Below are 9,388 nucleotides of genomic sequence, written 5' to 3' on the forward strand. Positions count from 1 at the left end.
TAGAGTAGATCAGCCTACAAAGCTTGAGCAATCAACAAGGTAGAGTTGAGAGGCTGATCCTTCTCATTCCCCATTATGATGTCTTTTGGGTATCTTTTCTCCTAAGGTCTTGGCAGTGCATTCATGTATTCCAACGCTATCTCCTACCTGTAGATACATACACTTACAGTGATGAAGGGGATTGACTTCTTAGTTTACCCTTGGGATAGAGATGAATGAGGTATCAAATGTCCGTACCAGAAAGAATGTCAGATACGTTTATGGGGTATATACCATATGTTTAGCATTTTAACTATGTTCTAATTTAATCCTCTAAGAAATGAGTATTTAATTCATTTTTTATAAAATATTTGAAACAAAACACACATTCTATAACTCCCTATGGCACAGCTGAGGTTCAGGGAGGTTATGTAACTTGTCAAAGGACACACACTAGTATGTAGCTGGGCTTGTATGCAATCTCAGTTCTGTTGGACTCTAAAACTGGTGGCTTTACCACTACATCAGATTCCCTTCCAATTAAGGATCTCTTCTCAAGGAGAAAAAAGCTGAGGACTGGATAAGGATATTGGTTTGCTCAAGTTCATGTAGAATAAAACTATAAGTTGCTGAGCTAGAATACCAACCCCCTGCCTACTGACTTTAGTCCAGGATTCTTTCCACCAAACCTCACCAGCAAGTGGGAATTGAGATATAACTGCAACATTTGGTACTTCTTGACTCTGGTGTTTATCCTATGCCCAGAAGTCTGCTGATTCTGCAGCCACATCTCCATGGGGCCATGTCAGTGCTGCCTCTGTGTGTATCACTTGACCCTAGGAGCTTTTCCAAAACCAAAAGAAATAATAGAAGAAAAGACTAAATACACTAATTTCATCTTTCTTCTCTTGAAAATGAAACGAATAGATGCTTGTAATGAGAACAAACACTCCAGAATGCAAGACTTGTCGGGGAGATGGATGCTTCCTTTAGGGCAATTTGTAAATATGGATCTATATTTATTCTTACTTAGAAGCTATTTTTTCTAAAAGAATTGGAAATTGAGTTCATCCTTTGGGATATTCTCACTAACTCTGATCCAGCCTAGAGGACTGAGTCAAATGTCAGTGTTCTTTTTCACTTGGGGTTTTTGTGAAGATTAAATTAGATATTGCAGGTCAAGCATTAGAACATTGCATGTATTTAATAAATCCTCAATAAAGATTAGAAATAATGGTGATAATAATGAGGAGGATGATGGTCGTGGTGGTGGTCTTCTTAAAGAAGATATGGAAGTGTCACGGAGAGTTCAAGACTGGAAAAGGAAATTAGAGAGACAAAGGTTTTGAACATGAAAATGTGTTGGTCACTTTAGAGCTGTTTTCTCTGTGGGTAATTTCAAATGAATTGTCTTTCTTTGAATCTGGCGTCTCATGTAAGGAATAGTGAGTTAGGAGGAACAAGGGATGTAGAAGAAAGTAGAAGAAACAGTTATGGAAAGACTTACCAATTGGCCATTGTATTTAATACATAAACAAGGAAACAATTTTAGTTAGTGTTTGATTCATATGAAATTATTCTTTGGGTTATAAAGGGAATAAAATAATTTAATGGAAAGAGGATACATAGGAAATCTGAACAACTGGCTCTCTAGTCTCAGCTATCTCCCTAATTGGCACACATGCTTAGATTTCAGTTTCCTAACTGGTAGGATTCTATGATCTTTATGAAAAGAAAACTTTGTGCCCTGAGAATAAAATAATCCTATTGAAACATCTGATTTTGATAGAAAGTTCACGGTACTTATAAAACTATAGTATATAACACATTACTAAACAAATAAAGCTCATTTTAGCCTTGTTTTGAAAGAAAAAATTCTTACCTGGTTGACCCTATTTCAGTATTGAAACTTGATGACAAAAACAAGGGAAGCCTGTCTAGTAAGTTCATTGTGGTTAGAGAACACACCTTGCATGATTTCTATTTTTTCAAATGTATTTTATGGCCAAGAATATGGAATATCTTGGTGAATGTTCTATGTACCCTTGAAAAGAATGTGTATTGTGCTGTTGCTGGTGGAATGGCCTATGAATGTCAGTTATCTCCATTTGGTTCATTTTTTTTACGTCTTGATGATTTTCTGTTTACTTGTTCTATCGATTGCTGAGTGAGGTGTGGTGAAGTCTCCAAAGAAAACTGGATTTCTCTAGTTTTTTTAATATTTCTATCAATTTTTGCTTCTTAGGTGCACATAAATTTATAATTATCATGTCCCTCTTGCTGAATTGATCCTTTATCAGTGTGTAATATTCCTGTTTATTTAAAGTAATTTTCTTACTCTGAAATATACTTTGATGTTAATCTGGTCATTCCATCCGTGGTAGGTAGAATTCTGGGATGACCCCTAATGCCTCACATCCTTGTATAATGTTCTCCCCTGGAGATAACCAGCAAATAAGATGGAGTTAGGTTATGTTATATGGCAAAGATGAAGGGATTTTGCAGATGTAATTAAGGTCCTCAAATTGTTGATTTTGAGTTATTGAAAGGTGATTATCCTGGGTATATCTGAACTAATCAAGTAAACCTTTAAAAAAAATGCAGCAGCTCTACTATTGGCCTTGAAGGAATAAAACAAGTTGTTGAGAAGGCTGGAAAGAAGGCAGGAAATGATGAGTGTCCTCTAGGAGCTGAGGGCCTAACTCCTACAATGACAAGGGACTGAATTCCACCAGATCTGAGAATCCCAGCCTCAGATGAGATTACAGCCCAGGAAGGCACTTTCATTTCAGCTTATTGAACCCCTCCCTGAGCACAGGATTCAGCTCACTTGTATTCGGACTCCTGAACCACATACACTGTGATATAATAAGTTTATTTTGATTTAAGCCACTAAATTTGTGATAATTTGTTGTGCTCTGGTAGAAACTAATGCACCAGTTTTCCTTGGTTCTGTGTTTTGATGCTTTTGATCTTTTCTATCTTCTTACTTTTAGCATAGCTATATCATTACACTTCAAGTGTATTTTTGTTGTTATTGTTAGTATATAGTTAGATTTTTTTTTTAAATCCAGTCTGACAATCTCTGTCTTTTAATTGTTGTTCTTAGGCTATTTATTTTTAATGTAATTATTGATATGTTTGTATTTAGGTCTACAACTTTATTATTTCTCTACTGTTTGTTCTCCCAGTTTTTCAGTTGCATTCAGTGGGAAAGCAAATGTGGAATATGATTATTCCTTCTGGATCAAAACCAAAGGAAGAGTCTATTGGTTTTTAAATACTTCAAGAGAAGAAAAAAATGGTCTTTATATTTACCAAAATGTTTACTTTTTCAGTGATTTTTATTTCTTCCAATAGATAGGAATTTCCATTTAGTATCATTTTCTTTTAGACTAAAGACCTTCCACTTGCCATTTTTTGTGTGAGAGTCAGCTTCTAAAAATTTTTCTTTTTTAATCAAAAATGTCTTTGTTTTGCTTTTCTTTCTGAAAGTTATTTATTTTAACAGGATATAGAATTCTAGGTTGGCACTTTCCTTCTTTCAGTGCTTTAAAGATGTTCTATTGCCTTTAAGCAGGGTTTTGTCTTTTTTCCTGATGGGAAGTTGGTTGTTTTCCTGTCATGGCTAACAGCAGTGTGCCGGGTGTGGTTTTCTTTGCATTTACCCCATCTGAGGCTGCCGCCTGTAGGAATGCGGTCTTCCAAGACCTGAGCGCTGGGCGCTGTAAGCCCTGTCCCTTCTCCATCTCTGTCTGATCCCCAGTGGTGCAGCCCCACAGCTTCTACCAGTGATCCCCATGAGACAAGGCCAAGTGGTCCTCCTGGAAGCGTCCTGCAAGCTGGGAGATCTGGATGTCCGCCTTGGGCTCTCATTACCCACCAGAGAAACCATAGGCTTTCTTGGTGTGGTGCTGTGTCTGCCTGCAGGAAGGGTCATGTGGTCAAAATTGCTCCTCTTATCCTTCTAAGGTGGTTCATCTCAGTCTCTGTGGCCCAAGGGGGCACCTCCTTCTCCCCAGGGGTCTGGAATTTTCACAATGGTGTCTTATCTATGGATGGTTGCTAGTTGATCTTCTTGTGAGAAGGACTGAAGTTGGGAACCACCTATTTCACCATCTTGATGACATCACTTCCGAGTTGATGTTCTAATGGAAGAGATAGACAATAAGCAAATAAATAAGTAAAATATATAGTATTTTGAATAGTGATATTTTTATGAAAAAACAATGTGTTTACCTGGTTTGAACTTTTATTCAGGCATATCAACTGTAACAAGACATCTCTGAGAAAACTGAGAAATGGAATATGGACTAGTATAATATGATACTGTTAATTTTGTTAGATTTTGTGATGGCATGGTGGCTATGTTTAAAAAAAGTATATATCATTTAAAGATGTGGATTAAGGTATTTCTGAATGAATAAAATAGGATTGCAGAAATGTTGGTAATTGTTGATGTCAGATGATAAATATGTGGAAAAGGGTCATTATATTATTCTTTCTAATTTTGTGTATTTTAGAAATTTTCCGTAATACACAGTTTTTTTTTTTTTAAAAAGAAAGCAATGGATGAGTGTGGTAGATAGGACATGGAAGGGGCAAGGAGAGTGCCAAAATCAAACAGGGAGACTCGGAACACCTGCATAAGAAGGTAGCATTTGAACAAAGGATTGAAAGAAGTAGGAGAGAAAACCATGTGGATCTCTTGGGGAAGAACGTTCCAGGCAGACATAGGAGAGAGAGCCTGGGGTAGGGGTGTGCCTGACATGTACAGGGAACAAGGAGTCTAATGGCTGGAAGGGAATAAGCAATGGGTCAAAGTAGGAGGTGGCTTCAAAGAGTTAACGATGAGTGAGAAAAAGCATGCAGAGTCATACCCAAAATATATGCATAAGACCCACAACCAATAAGAAAAAGACAGGCAATCCAGTACAAAAATGGGTAAAAGACCTGAACATGCACCTCATAGAACAAGAAATGGCCAATAAGCATCTGGACAGGTGCTCAACTTCCTTTGGGGCCAGGAAAATGCTAAATAAAACCACAGCGTTGCCCCACTACACACTCACAGAAAAGCTACAATTGAAAGCATTTGTTTTGTTTATTTTATTTTTGTCTGGAATCGTTTGTTTCTATTATAAAGATCAGTTTTGCAAGTGGACTTGGGAAGTGGTGTTTTTTGAGCAAGCTTCTCACCAGCTTTCTCAATTTTAAGCCAACCTTGGGACACCTTGACTCCAAGGTCACAAGTGAGTCCAGGGTGTGCAGGGCCTCATTGCGGTCTCTGCTGAGAAGGAGACCCACATTGGCAACTGCTGGATCCTCAACACCATCAACACTGGTAACTTGGCCAAGGTGAAGTTGGCCTGGCACATCCTGACCCACAAAGAGGTAGCCCTGACCATCGTCGACAAGACTCGGCAGGGTTCCTTCAGCCTCCAGAAACTATCCTGCAATGTAGGAATCAATAAGACTTTGAATTATCCCAACATAAATTATTTGAAGTGATTGAGACTGAGGACTCACTCTACCTTGTCATGGAGTACACTAATGGAGGAGAAGTTTCATTACCTAGTGTCTGATGGATATATGATAGAAAAAGTGGCCCCAGACAAATTCTGACAGACAGTGTCTACTGCAGAGTGCTGTCATCAGCAAGTTTATTGTCCACAGAGACTTAAAGGCAGAAACCCGGCTCTTGGATGCTGATGTGAACATCAAAATTGCAGACTTTAGCTCAAGCAATGAATTCACCTTTGACAGCAAGCTAGGTACCTTGTGTGGCAGCCCCCCTTATGCAGCCTGGAACTCTTCCAGCGACAAAAGTATGATGGTCCCGCAGTGGATGTGTGCAGTGTGGAAATCATCCTATACATGTTGGTCAGCAGATCCCCAACTTCTGGTGCACAGAAATTCACAAAGCTGTGGGAGCAGGTACTGAGAGGACAATACCATATTCCCTTCTACGTGTCCATAGAGTGTGAAAACCTGCTCAAGAAATTTCTCTTTCTCATTCCCAGTAAGAGAAGCACCTTAGGGCAAATCATGAAAGATTGATGGATGAATGTGGGTCATGAAGATAACAAACTAAAGCCTTATGGTCATCCACCCCATGACTATAAGGACCCCTAGGGCCTGAGTTGAGGATGTCCATTGGTTACACTTGAGAAGGGATCCAGGTCTCCTGATAGGCCAGAAGTACCACAAAGTGATGGCCACATATTTGCTCCACGGCTACAATGGATCCAAGCTGGAGGGCTAGACCATCACCCCGAAGCCCCAGGCTTCAGCTGATGTGACCAACAGCAATGCTCCTTCCGCATCCCACAAGGTACACATAGTGTCTCTGCTAACCCCAAGCAGAGGAGTTTCAGCAAGCCTGCCATTCTTGCTTCAGTCCTGATTCTAAGCATAATCAGAGTAGCAATGCAGAAATCAGTGGCCAGAGGAGGACCAAGCGGAAGGATGGAAGGCCGGCAGCACGCAATGTCTGCCAGCCCCCTTCCTGTCCCGGAGACAGAGAACCCCCACTCCCTTCAGCAAACAGCAACCTTTCCACCAGCACAAAACAAGAATTCTCTGATTTTGGAAAGGACCAGCCCTGGCCAGGCCTACACACGAAGGACAAAGTCATCCTAACTGTGCCAGGGTTGGAGCCTCTTGGCTTCTGCTTCCCCCACAGCGTTCCCAGCCCCGACCTGCACCAAGAATCCCAGACAGCCTTAGTGCAACTTCACCAGGCCCGAGGCTGTGCAGACAGTAACGTGAGGTCCCGCAGCACAGCATGGCTCCCAGTGTGTCCCCACGGCCTCCCCCTCAGCTCACAGCATCAGCAGCAGTGGTGGTGCCCCCGATTCAACCGATTCCCCTTGGTGTGTCAAAAAAAACTCTGTCCGTACTGGGTGGCCCTGCCAGCTGTGACCAGCAGAATTTCCCCTTTGGTGTGACCCCAGCTTCTCCCTCTGGCAACAACCAAGGCTTTGCAGCAAATTCTCCTTCAGTTTTATATACAGAAATCTCTGTTTCAGGTTTGCCAGAAGCATCTTGAATGAACCCAAGAGCAAAGACTGAGTGGAGATGCTCAAACCTCCTATGGTGGGCAGCAGAGGCAGTGATAAAGAAAAAGAATTTCGAGAGCCTAAGCCTTGCTTGCCACACTTACATGGGGTGTGAAGATGGCCTGCTCCGTGGAGCTTAAGGAGATTAGGCGAGAGAGGGAAAGCATGCTGGACGCAAATAGCCGTGTGCAAGCTGTACTGGAAGTGCCTGCTCTGTGCACGCGGGGCCCGCGGGGCCCACGGGGCCAAGGGCCTTTGCACAGTGGAAGATGGAGGTGTGCAAACTGCCCCATTGCTCTCTCAGCAGCTTCAGTTCAAGAGCTACCCAGCACCTCCATGGCCTTCAAAAGCACTGACGACAAATTAACCGAGGAGCTTAAGCTGTAAAAGGCTAGCGGGGGCTTCATGGGAGACAAGAGCAGAGGCTGGCTGGCCCTAGCTGCCGGATCTGCCGCTCCATCCACAACTGGGAGAAACTGCAGAGACTGGACTGGGGTCTTTTTCCTGGAACACTTCTCTCCTCCCTGCCCTTCTCTATCTCTTTTTCTGTGTTTGTGGGGAATGGAGATGGTTCTGTAGAAATAAACACAGTGCAAATGAAAACAGGCTGGCCATTCAAAACTCACAACAGCAAGGTGATCAGCCACCATCGCCTGCCCCGGCAGAGGCTCCAGTGCAGGCAGGGGAGGGAAGCTTTGTGATGAAAGCAAAGGGAAGGCTCCGGCTGGGCCTGAGTGGGAGGTGTCGGCATGGGGGAGCTGGAGGTGGGCTCACTAGGTGAGGGGGCTGCTCATGTGTTTGGTTTGGGGAGCAAATTTGGCTTTCTCTGGTTGTTCCTGAGTTTGAAGGGGTGGGGGATGAGGGTCAAAAGAATGGAATTATAACCCCGGCCATGGAAACGGGGTAGAAGTTGCCAGTGAGGGCCATGGATTGGAATTCTGTGTAACTTTTCTCCTGTCAGAGAAGATGTCTCTGAAATTACTCTCTTCACTCAGCTCCTGGGAAGAGAAACCGAATCCATAGATGGTGGTGGGGAAAGGCCGTGGGCCTGACACTGACTTGGCAGTCTTCCAAAGTGACCACAACCTGGTCCCGTTTTGTGAAAGATGTTGAGCACTTTCCTAAACAAGAACCCTGTTGGTTAAAAGTCATAGACCCCACCCCACCCCACCCCACCCACCTTGTTGAAGAGCTAGGTAGTTGGAATTGATAATTTTTTCTATTACACATGCATAAAAGAAAATGTGAACCTATGTAAGCTGAAAAGAATTTGAAACAAATCCTTTAACAATCAGGTCTCACATTTAAATGTAAGTCAATTTATTGCACTCCTGAAACAGATCCCAGTTTCCCCCAGAGTAAAAGAACTTTATGATGGCCCACGAGGCTCTGTACGACCTCCCTGTGCCCTCTCTGACCTCACGTCCTACAGTTCTCCTAGTCTCTCAGCCTGTTCCTGCTGCTCACCTCCTGCTCTTCCTTAACAGGCCCCACACTCCCCTGCCCTATAGCTTCAGTACGGACAGTGCCCCCCTCCCCACAGGCACCCACATGGCCAGCTCCTTCCGTCTTTGCCCCATGTCACATTCCCCATGAGCTCGGCCTCGACTATTCTGTTGATAAACCCATCCACCCAGTACAATCTCCTTTTTTATAATCACCCATATTACCTTCTAGTATACTATATAATTTACTTATTCATGTTGTTTATTATTTATTTTCTGTCTCCCTAACTCTACCAGAACGAAATCTCCACAAGGACAGAAATCTGTCTGCTTCCCTCGCCGACGCATCCCCATGGCTCAGAAGGGGCCCCGCCGGCAGCAGGCCTTCGATAAATATGTGTGGGAATGAAACGAGATTCCAGACCCAGGGTCTTCTCCCTGACACCACAACTGCCTGCGATAGTAAAGAGGACGATAGTAATCCCAGTCATAATCCGTGCATCATAACCCTAGTTTACAACGCATTCTCACATAAATAGTCCAAGTAGGTCAGAAATCGTGCGGCTTTGCGCTGCTGGGTTTATTTTTAAAATGCGAGCTATCCAACTGGAGCGTCAAGTGTTAACGGAGCAGAGCCTGTTATAACCAGCAACACGCTATAAACTGTGAAGCTACAAAATTAGTAGCAACGTTTTGGTTCCCTGGGAATTTTAGATACATTAGGAACCTGTAATTACCGACTCCATCTGCCTACTCTGTCTTGAGCTTAATTACGTATTTCAGAAGGAACGTTTTCCATGTTTTCATTTTTTGTATATATAAATATTTAGCTACATCTCTTATCATTTTCTGCCTCCCTTTCCCTCTGCTTTTGCCATTTACAATCTCCTGAGCTATTTTTAC

At 42.6% G+C, this 9,388-nt stretch overlaps 1 pseudogene; it reads left to right on the top strand.

Moving 5' to 3' along the window:
- The window catches only part of LOC101405708 (serine/threonine-protein kinase MARK2-like), a 28,802-nt pseudogene extending 21,375 nt beyond the window's left edge, over positions 1-7,427 (top strand).
- Positions 7,428-9,388: the final 1,961 nt, after the last annotated feature.

The sequence above is a fragment of the Ceratotherium simum genome, chromosome 7 (assembly GCF_057802395.1).
Source record: "Ceratotherium simum simum isolate JZ-2026a chromosome 7, ASM5780239v1, whole genome shotgun sequence".
Taxonomy (NCBI): domain Eukaryota; kingdom Metazoa; phylum Chordata; class Mammalia; order Perissodactyla; family Rhinocerotidae; genus Ceratotherium; species Ceratotherium simum.